Here is a 10297-nt window from a genome sequence, read left to right on the forward strand (position 1 = left end):
CAGGCGCTCTACCCCAGAACCAGAGTGGTAGAGCGGATACTTGCAGTCTTCTTTACACTGACATGATGTTATTCCACGCGTTTACTGTAGTTTCGTGTGTCATTAACACGTGCAGTAACATCTAACCACGGTAACGAACAAATTTATGTGTTCTTATGTTGTTCGTTCAGCATGAATTATGTAATTTCATAACAGCGAAATATAATTTGTATAACTAGTCTTCAAATTTTTTAGTTGATTTCCCGCAAACAAACTTACAGTACCTGCTGTACAATAATTATATAGAAATATAGACAAGTACTAAAATACGTAAGAGCTTGCACTGTCGATGGTAAAGTTATTTTGAAATAAATGTTAGATATTAAAAGAGTTTGTTTAGTTAAAATATGTGTGTGCTTAGAAGTATGAAGTTATTGTAAAAATATTTTATTTACTTGGTTTTAAAGCCACAGAAACGTTACCTACCTTTTTGACGTGAGAACGTCTAATAAATCGATGAACGCCGGCTGCACGCACGAAAAAGTGTCTCGTTACGCACATTGTTCCGTTACGCTGTGTCCCGTTACGCTCATTGTTCCGTTACGCTCATTGTTCCGTTACGCTTTTTTCCGTTACGCTGTCGACGAGTGCAGTAATAATAGGTTATGTTACAATTGACTAAAAAATTATGGTGATTCATATATTTGATCATAGATATTTGATTACAGTTTTTTATAATTTTAAAATTAATTACAAGTCATCTACACGTGAACTGTTTCGTCGACTGGTTATAAAGTGAAGTGAAAAGTTAATGTGGTTTTCATTGCTTATTACAACAAGAATTTCGGCAATAAAGGTTAATTATTCTTGCATTTTAAAAATCTGATTACTAGTATAATTTCAAGTATTTATTCTTTTATTATTAAAATATAAAATGATTCAATTTTATTCATAAAAGTATGCAATCATTTCATCAATGTTTTGTTATGACGTTGTCGGGTTAAACTATCGTACGTAAACCGACATTACAGACAATCAATTTTTTTTATAAACTGGACGATTACTCTAAGTAATTATTTCAAGTATTTTTCTCATCTATCTTTTCTTTTCTTTTTTCAAGCCTTTTTTAGACAACTTGTAAATTTATTTTACAATACTTGGGAATAAATCACCATTGGTTTGTATTTTTTTGAAATGATAACACACACACAGTAAAATACAATTTTTTTTGAAAATATACATTTTTCATGTCTGGGTATTGAATACATTGTTTTTTTTTTCCTTCACAAAACTTTTATAATATATTTTTTTCTTCACAACTCTTTACAATATTTTCAGAGTGATTTTACAATTTTTTTCCTTCACAAAACCTTTTTTACATTACATTTACTCTGAAAGAGTAACCTGCGTTTACTACAACACAGCGAGTTCATCGCCTACACCTACAGTAAAAAAAAATAAAAAAAAAAATTATACCAGAGTTTAAATAAAATTAAATATTATGAGTCTATTTTTTAATTTACTTTTTTCTAACACCAGCTTGAGTAATGATGTGCTGCAGTGGCGTAAATTCGCACTCTGATAAACTTATATTACGGTAAACGTTGCAAAGATATCGGGTACTCATACAATATTCTATACTAGCTGTACCCTGCCACGTTTCGCTGTGGCACATTGTGATTGAATATTTTTTTTGTTTTTCCACTGTATGCGTAGATATAAAGACTATCTGGTTTTCCGACTTGGGAACACGCAACATACAGTTGTCCATGTAAAAAGCAATCCGCATCTAAATCTAAACCACACAATTCTAAAGATTGACCTTGAGCTTCATTGATTGTGGTTGCAAATGCCAATCGAATTGGGAATTGCAATCTTTTAAATTGAAATGGTGTATCGGTCGGGATCATGGGTATTCGAGGAATGAGGACATATTCACCTTTGAAAGGCCCCGTTAAAATCGTTGCTTCCACTACGTTATTAATTAATCTCTTAACTGAAAGTCGCGTGCCGTTGCAGAGTTTTGGCTGATTAATATTCCGCAAGAGGGTAATTGGCACACATATTTTCAATTTAAGTATGTGTGGTGGTATCCCTGGCTGATCAAGTGATTTTAAAAATTCCGTAGAACATATTAATTAAATTTAAAATTTAAATAAAAGGTATAGGGTCTAAGGAGTTCAAAAAATGAATAGCCTAGAACCATCTACATGCAATCCCACATCAAGTGGTGATAGACCCATACAAAACATAACCTCTACTTACGATTGATGCAATTGTTGTTATTGGCGATAGAACATATTAATTAAATTAAAAATTTAAAAAAATGTATAGGGTCTAAGGAGTTCAAAAAATGAATAGCCTAGAACCATCTACATGCAATCCCACATCAAGTGGTGATAGACCCATACAAAACATAACCTCTACTTACGATTTGGATAACGGCGCAGCTCAATCGAGACACGATCACACTAAAGTACCTCATTCATATTGTATATATAGTCCCATACCGGTAAGCTTAGTCATTTTTTAATTATTGCACCTCACAATAAAATCATTCTCATTGTATATTGCCATTTCCCGCTCGCTTCACTTGACATAGTTTTTTCCATTGCTAAGAGAAATCCTTTGGCATGGAGAAACGTTTCCATAACAGAAAATTTGTGTTTTTTTGTTTTTATTGGTGAGAAAACACATTAATAAAATGGCGCAGTTACTTTTTCGCGGTTGCGGGTATGTTGCTGACGTGAAAAGTAGATAAAAACAATCCTTGATGCGGGTTGTACTTATGTAATGGTAAAATTTCAGCTCGATCGGTGCAGAACTTTTTGAGTTTTTGAAGCGTACACAAACCAACATAACATTTTTATAGATATAGATTATAATAGCAATATATAAGATATAAGCTATAAGATAAGAATTATTTAATTTTCAAATGTATTGTACGAAATGTATTTTTTAATTTAAACGTATTTTCATCAATAGAGTCGAAAGAATATACTTTCAAATTAAATAAAGTTTTTTATTCTTTCTTGAAATATATATATATATACATATTTGTGTAAATTACAGTCGTCAAGGCACAATGGTCGAGTAGCCTGATGTGCTTGAACTTCGACAATATGGTACAGCATCGTCGAGCATGGTCACAACTAAGTTGGGTGACCATGATATTTAGTTAACGAAACTTTCTTTTCCGACTTTTCCGGTGGATTTTCCCAAACTTTTATTTCATATAAACACTCTTCTGTTAAGATGCAATGTTCTGTAAAAATTTCAATCCAAACCATCGTATACTTTCCGAGTTTTGCGGCCAAATACATACGGAAGCTAAATTTTTATATATATAGATGGGCCCATTCCGATTCCTCGTCGGTTTGCTTGATTTCTAACATGTGGGTAGCCCCGTCACAATATTCTAGACATCGCATCGTATCTTGTGGGCCAAAAATTTTGTGTTCTAAAGCGAGGACATCACTTTTGAATTTTTTTAAGATGCGCTGATAGTAGTATATAATAGTTCCTCCTGGCACAGGCAGAGGTGCGAGGTGCCGGTCCACCATCTTGGATTTTGACGTCACGGCGGCCATCTTGGATGACCATGACCTTCGACCTTCTAAAATTAGCCAAAATTGGTCACAATTTGCCGAAATTGGCCAAAATGTCCAGTTTTTATGGAAAAAATTCCCGCCAAAAATTCTCAAAAATCCACAATTCGAAAATTAGGATTTCGAAAAACCTCAAAAGCATTTTGCCTTAGAAAGAACACCAATTCCATATATAGGCTTAAGCATCCATGTCTACAGCCTCCGACAAGCCTCTGACGTCATCATGGATTATGACGTCACAGTTACAATTACCGTTATGACCACCATCTTGGATTATGACGTCACTGTTGCCATTTCCGTTACGGCCGCCATCTTGAAAATCGTTATTTATTATCGGATTTTAATGAAAAATGTTAAAATTTATAATAAAAACTAAATAATCAATTTTGATTTAAAATATTTATAAAATACCGTTGCAACTTCTGTTATGGCAGCCATTTTGAAAATCCGTGTTTTTTATGTTAGAAAATCGGGAAATATTTTAAAAATCATAAAAAATTAAATTAATAAAAATTTAACAAAAATATTTAAAATATATATATATATGAACACCATGGAGCTCGGAGTCCTCGGTTCAAACCCAGAGAAGGCAAAAATAAAAAATAAAATGTCAGGTCCTTCCTCCATGGAAGCTACCAGCAGACTGACCTCCCACCACTTATGCCAAGATATATATAAATATAGTCATCTAGTAAGACATCGTGTCTGCCATCTTTAAAATCAGTAATTATTAGCCGATTTTAATAAAAAATTCTAAAATTTATAAAAAATTAATTAATTAAAATTTAATAAAATATTACTTAAAACATACCGTTGCACATATCTTTACGGTCGCCATCTTGAATTATATAAATATTGCATGTTTCGTTACGCCCACCATCTTGGTTGAGTACGATGTCATCGTTACACTTTTCGTTACGACCGCCATATTGGATTTTATTAATGTTGCATGTTTCGTTACTGCCGTCATCTTTAAAATCCGTAATTTTAATGTTAGAAATTCCGAAAAAATTCCAAAAAATATTTTGAAAATTGCCTACTTCAAATGTTAAGTTACTTAAATTATTTTGGTCCTCGGTTCGATTCCCGACGAGAGTAAACCAGTAATTTATTAATATATTTAAAAATTCTCAATAAAAAGTAATAAAAACATCTTATGTCACACTCTAAATTTTGAATTATGTCACCACTGTATCAAGAGGCAAGGAACAAAGATTTCCGCCACTACCGAAGAGATAGATCTCGGAATGTTTCACTGATAGCTACAAATGCTGATGTTTTTCATCTAATGCTCGCCTCCTCCGATCCGATTATCTCTGCTATACGGGAAACTCCCAAAAGATTCTCAGGCAGCCTGAGTGAGGATGTTGTTGCCCTCATAAAACAACCTGATGATGACAGTAGAAGTGACACCAGTACTCTTGATAGTGAATCTGAGGAAAACTGAGGGTTTTTCTTGCATTGCCATTTTAGCCAAAGACAGCTACACATCAAAAGAGATTTCATTATCATTCGACTGTTTTACTTGTTTAGTAAATATATTCTTGTTGATTGTTTATCTTTAAAAAATATGGAATCATAAATAATTTCTTAGTTAATATTAGCTACTTGTTAGCTTTGATTTAATTTTTAATTTTTACGGTATTAAAAAAGTTTACAAAATTATTTTTGATGTGCATGTCAAATACAAACCTAAGCAAACGATTTGTAATCACTGTCTTCAGCCTAATCACCTCCGGTTTTTGTTCGTCAGTCTTATACTTTTCAATATTTCAAATCAATTTCCAAATGACCACTTCTCATTTAAAGGTAAAAACTGCGAGCTTAAAATAAGATTTATGGTATTTGAATCAAGCAGCCTCAAAAACCCCGTGGCTCTACTTTTTACGTGCAAATAATGTTTTGACACTTCCGAAGTTATTCCGAACAAAATGCGGAGAAGTCATCTCGAATTTTGAAAGCAACATTCACAGATTTGCTATCAGTTTTGTTGGGAACCCATCCAAATCCCGTTTTCTGCGTCAAACGCTTCTTTTTGGCTGTTTCAAAGTAGTTTCGAAGTAACTAGTTCGAATTTTATGTAAAAATAAACAAATTGAATTCAGCGACCTCGAAATCATTCAGGGGACAATTTTTTAACGCTACTATCAATGTTGTGGTATTTTCGAAGTAATTTTGATTAAAATTCGAAGTAATGTTATTAAATTTTGACGTAACATTTAAAGATGTACAATTAGTGACCTCAGAAACCCAGCAAATACACAGTTTTCTGTGTCATAGGCACATTTTCGTCGTTTTTGAAGTAAATATTTCGAATTTCGATGTAACAACAATGGATTTGAACTCAGCGACCCCGAAAACCCCCGAGTACGATAATTCGCGCCAACTGTCAAACCTTTTTGACTTTTGGCCAGGGAATTCGGATTTGGCCCCACTGTGCGACGGAATGTCAGCCCGTCTTACACGATCGCGGCATAAGGGTCTCACTACCTCGTTCACCCATGTCTTAATCACTCAAACACATACATTTTTACAAAAATAAATAAAGTTAACAGAACATCAGCATGCTAACAGTCGCGCTATTTGTTTGCAGTCATAAGAAAACCTCTCTGTGAAAAATCAAAATTATCATAAAGAAAAATGTTGTATGTGTTAAAATTACTCTTTCTTTAAAAGCTACGTTATAAAATTATCAATTGGTTAAGGGTTCTGTCCAGATAACATTTTCTTAAAGGTAAATACTGAACATTTTGTTTTGTCTCTACTTTTTCCGTCACTAATGTTTAACCCAAAAACGTGTGATGATTATAGATACATAACTTTAAGAAGCCAACGTAATATGTTAATAGTTAGATAGTCAGTGGCGTAGTCTAGAAAAAAGGGGGGGGGGGGGGGGGGGGCAGAGGGTGCGGTCCGCACCGGGCGGCAGTTTGGCGGGGTCGGCATTTCACGGATGGCGGTAAAAAAAAAGGTTGATTTCCTTCAACGTTTTTTCGTCAATATTTTGTTGTTACTATATTATATCCAGGTACAATATTCTATGCATGGGTGATGCAAGGTTTCTCGATAACTATTATTTAGGAAACTTTTTCCTTTGAATTTTAATTTAAATAAACATCTCTCCTTGCGAATTCTTTTTACTTCACCGCAATGACCCAGCGTCTCTCTTCATCTATTTTATTCAATAGTGTTTCAGTTTCATATATTTTATAAGGTATCGATGACTTTGAGTAAAAACTGAAAAACAAACACAAGCTTGGGGATTGTTGAAACGATTTCGCGGCCACTCATATGAAACTACAGACATATTGAAATTCTGCGTATCTAGTTTGCAGACTAAATCATTTTTAGACAGTACCTATATACAAAATTTAAAGGTTGGTAAACGACATTTTGCGCTAAAAGCCACTGGTGGAAGCTGAAGAAACGGAATATCCGTCTCGAATTTTCGTTTTCGACTATAACAGCAAAGCTACGCGTCCATTGGTAAATCCTACTAATATTATAAACGCGAAAGTTTGTAAGTATGGATGGATGTTTGTTACTCTTTCACGTAAAAACTACTGAATGGATTTGAATGAAATTTGGCCTACAACTAGCTTATAACCTGGATTAATACATAGACTCCATATTAATATGAAATTCCATCCCTAAGGGAGTGAAAAAGTGATAATTTCATTTTATAACAGAAAAAATCGTAGGTCATAGACATACACATAGTGAGTGAGTGTCATTTCTCTATGTCTGACACGCGATCATACATTGAATATTCATATGAATTGAATGAACATATTCAATGATCATACACATAGTAAGGTCTGGCAAATTAATATTTTTCTCCTTGGTGAGACCAGTCCGCTTAGTGGAGCTCGCAGCGGCTAGCGAAATAAAGGCGCTAATAACAGTTTTGTTCTTAACTTCGCCAATAGATAGAATTGCCTTGAATTTTAAACGCACCATAGTTTGATGCGTTTGTCATGTCTTTAATTTTCGTTTGTTTGTGCCGTATGCGTTCCTGTACCATTCATCCGATTCAGGGGCGTACCCAGAAGGGGGGGGGGGGGTGGGTTTATGGGTTCTAACTCCCCCCCCCCCCCTTAGCCATTATTATTTTCCTTATCTGAAAGCAGGTTAGCTAAAAGCCTGGGTATTACTGCTATCACCGGCCACTGCACTGGAGGGGAAGAGTAAGCGAGCCCTACCGATTCTCCTTCCCTTCCCCTACCACTGTCGTGAGCAGAAGCTATAAGGTTGCGACGCCGCGCCGTGACGGGTCCCAAGTATTCAAATATCTTACACCTATTGTATTTAACCAGCGCGGTAATTGTAAGCAGGTGGTGACTGGGTAACTCTTCAAGCTAAAGCTAATTGTTTCCAGAAATAGGCCAGTTCTGCCGAAACCCAACCATTTTTATTCCTTTTTTTTTGTACTGTCGAGCTTCGAGCATGATTTATGATTTTGAGTGGGACGTGGACAAGGAACTTGGATTGATTAAAATATATTCAATTAATTTCTTAATTCATCATCAAACAATTTTTTTATTAAAAAATAATAATATTTTTACCATTACAATATTTAAAGTTAAGTACCCAAAACTGGTCAAATAGCACTATTTCACACCTTAAAATCTCAACGCTTTAATAGGGGGGGGGGGGACCATGCTTCTTAACCCCTCCCCCCCCATACACAAATCCTGGCTACGCTACTGATCCGATTGCGATGAAATTTTGGTGATTTGTTATGCGCATGCCCATGAAGGTTACTGAGACGATATAAATATTTTTTCAATAGTTGGAGCACGAATCGTGTAAAAAATGTGTTTATTTCATTTTATATATTTTATATAGCGGCAAATCGTCTGTTTTTGTTGTATAAGTGCGCACGCATGACACAATTTATTTAAATATAAAAGAGAGACAGAGATAGAGTGATATATATATATAGAGTGAGATAGAGACGGAGAGATAAGTTGAGATACAGCGAGGTACAGAGAATGAAATGGGTTAGATAAAGAGATATACCTATATATGTATAGAGCTATATAGAGTATTATATATAGAAGATATAGAGACAGTGGGAAGTATATGTGTAGATATAAAGAGATAAATGGAGATAGAGAGATACATAGATGTATATAGATGTAGATAGAGATAAATATGTATACAGAGATGGATAGATGATTTGTATATGTGGAACTACTTCAAACATATTACAAAACAAACCGAATGAGGTATTGCAATGCAGGCCGAGCATTAGCTAGATAATGGAATCTTTTCAATATTAGTAATCTCTTATTTTTCAGCTTTTTTCTATATTGCTTTATAAAGTCTAAATTACATACAGACCAGGTAAATAACTGTAAACTGGCAACACAACGTCTGTCGGGATCTGAAAGTGATAGAAATTAATTTTCACACTTGACATTCAAATTAAGAAGAAAATTACTAACTACATCTGATTTCGAAAAAGGTCCCCTTCACCCTGTGTTCAGCCCGGGCAACGCCGGGTATTGCAGCTAGTCAAAATATAAACGTCTGCAATACGAATTACATTTTGGAGACAATTGACAGCATTTTTTGTGTACAGAAAAGAATGATTACTTGTCGACCGTTTCATTGGATATATTGACAAAGTTGGCAAGTAAAAAGATAAAAAAAAACTGTGTTTCGTGCCTACTACTACTGTTCAAAAAATTAGAAACCCGGCGCGAGTCCTTTGATGGGCGGCAGCTGCAGAGCCCATTGCACTTATTAAATAGTAATAGAAGACAATTTAATAGAATAACTTATTAATGACTTAGTGACTATCTGATACGTCCTGCGCGTAAAGTATACTACTACTGAAGCAAAAAAAGTGATAGTTTTATTATTTTTCGTTTAGCTCAAAAAACCTCAGATTTATTGGTACCCTTTTTACTATGCCCCAATTTTTTTTATAACCAATTGCAAAAATAAGAGGGCGGCATATTTGGGATCCGCACCGGGTGCTAATGACCTACGCTACGCCACTGTATATAGTTATTATAAGTTATTTGCACTTGTCGCTTCAGAAACATTGTATTTTAAACCGTACAGTAACTTCTTTTCTTTCAGATGCGTCGCGACGTTGTATACAATTTCACCTGCCTGTCCACGCAAGGGTCGTCCTGGAATAAGGTTCGACTTAATTCCCGAGGTTGATGGGATAGGCTCGCTTGTTGTACCGTGAAACCCAGGTCCTGGCATGACGCGGTGACGTAATCCTCACGCAGCCGAGTCAAGCCTGGAACTGACCCCCTCCACTCCCACTAGCGCCTATCACGTGACAGTCGTGTGCGCCACGCCGCGAACAAACAGTTTGCCCTTTGTGAGTTTGCCATCGTCCTTCGTGTCCTCACCCTTGAGTTGGTCATCGTCAGTCGTTCAGGTAGACAGCCAAGTGGAGAGTGGTGGTGCCTTCATGTCGACGTGATTACGGCCATACAGGAAAGAAGATAGATAAGGTAAGTGGTACTCGTATGTTTATATGTATGAGTAGTATACGAATGGCGGAACTGGCACTGGCTTCTGGCTGTGGATGGTGCGGATTGTGATTGTCTGTCCGCCATCTTGGATTTTGACGTCACGGCGACCATCTTGGACGAGCGTAACGTGACAATATGCGTAACGTGACACTTTTTCGTGCGTGCAGCCGGCGTAACGGGACACAGCGTAACGGGACACAGCGTAAC

The sequence above is a fragment of the Bacillus rossius genome, chromosome 1 (assembly GCF_032445375.1).
Source record: "Bacillus rossius redtenbacheri isolate Brsri chromosome 1, Brsri_v3, whole genome shotgun sequence".
Taxonomy (NCBI): domain Eukaryota; kingdom Metazoa; phylum Arthropoda; class Insecta; order Phasmatodea; family Bacillidae; genus Bacillus; species Bacillus rossius.